Source organism: Leuresthes tenuis, unplaced genomic scaffold, assembly GCF_036924035.1.
Source record: "Leuresthes tenuis unplaced genomic scaffold, fLeuTen1.0.hap1 SCAF_23, whole genome shotgun sequence".
Lineage (NCBI taxonomy): Eukaryota > Metazoa > Chordata > Actinopteri > Atheriniformes > Atherinopsidae > Leuresthes > Leuresthes tenuis.
The window spans coordinates 13,036,686-13,037,741 of record NW_027325377.1 but is presented as its reverse complement, the minus strand read 5'-3'; the positions used below and the strand labels follow the sequence as shown (position 1 = coordinate 13,037,741).

The following is a 1,056-nucleotide window of genomic DNA, read 5'->3' as shown; positions in this document are numbered from 1 at the left end:
CCTCCGCCCCCACTTTTGTTGATATTTAGTCGGTCATTCGCACCTTACCCGCTTTTGGCAAACTATGGCCTTCTTGCAGCCAAAAACCTCTGATCTCGCTTTTGATGATGTAAGGTTGGGCATTCAGACCTTGCTTCACCTGCTTTTCACCAAATATAGTCGGACATTCACACCTTCTTGCAGCCGAACACTTCCGCTCCACCTTTTAGTTTTCTATGGGGCATTCACACCTTTTTTTTCACCGCATTTTATAAAAACACCACAGGAACACCGTATTGAGGCTTTGTTCTGACCGCTCATTCGGTGTCGCGTTTCTTTCAAGCAATTCTCCTGGTTAGCCCGCACTCGGCTCGCTCCCAGAGCCGTGTTAAAGTCTACTTCGCATTCACTCTCTTTTCTCAGCAGACTAAAAGAAAGTTTCATCTTGGGCTCCCTGAAACTTCCATCCTGCACCGCTGTTTGCTTTTTCACAAGAGCAGAGGAGAGCGCACCGTTCCCAGGGGCACTACAGTACCGGGTCGATGCTTGGAGTGAATGGAGCAAGCTCCTTTTTCAACTCCTATTGATACAAATCCATTTAATATGTAGTCCTCGCATAGAGGACACATCAGACATTAAACTGATAAGAACAGATACTACACTTGATCTTAGCCAAAAGGCCGAGAAGCGATAACTGTCCACTGGTTCACGTCCGAGGGCCCTTCCTGGCACAATGCGCACTTGTAGCGGTGTTCTTTTTATGGCCATAGTGTCACTTTGCACCTCGGCCCACCCGCTGCACTGAGCACTCTTCAGCCCTTTTAAATGGTATAACTTTACACTACCGCACGCTCCAGCGAGCACCATTCAAGCAACAACTTTGCACTCCAGCTTCGAACATTGGCACAGTCGCAACAAGTAAGGCGACTCTACTCAGAGAAGTCACTCTGCACAGTAACAAGATTTCTTTTGCACAGACAGAAAGGGCTTCATCCGCAAAGGTAAAGCCTGCCAAAAATAGAAACAACTCATTAGTGCTGCTCAACGTTGTACTTTGCAGTAAAAGAAAGAGCAAAT

General features: G+C 47.0%; 1 non-coding gene across 1 annotated transcript; it reads right to left on the bottom strand.

Moving 5' to 3' along the window:
* Positions 1 to 480: 480 nt before the first annotated feature.
* LOC140283524 (U2 spliceosomal RNA) lies at positions 481 to 671 on the bottom strand. Its single transcript, XR_011910122.1, has one exon. It is a non-coding gene; the product is annotated as a U2 spliceosomal RNA (small nuclear RNA).
* Positions 672 to 1,056: the final 385 nt, after the last annotated feature.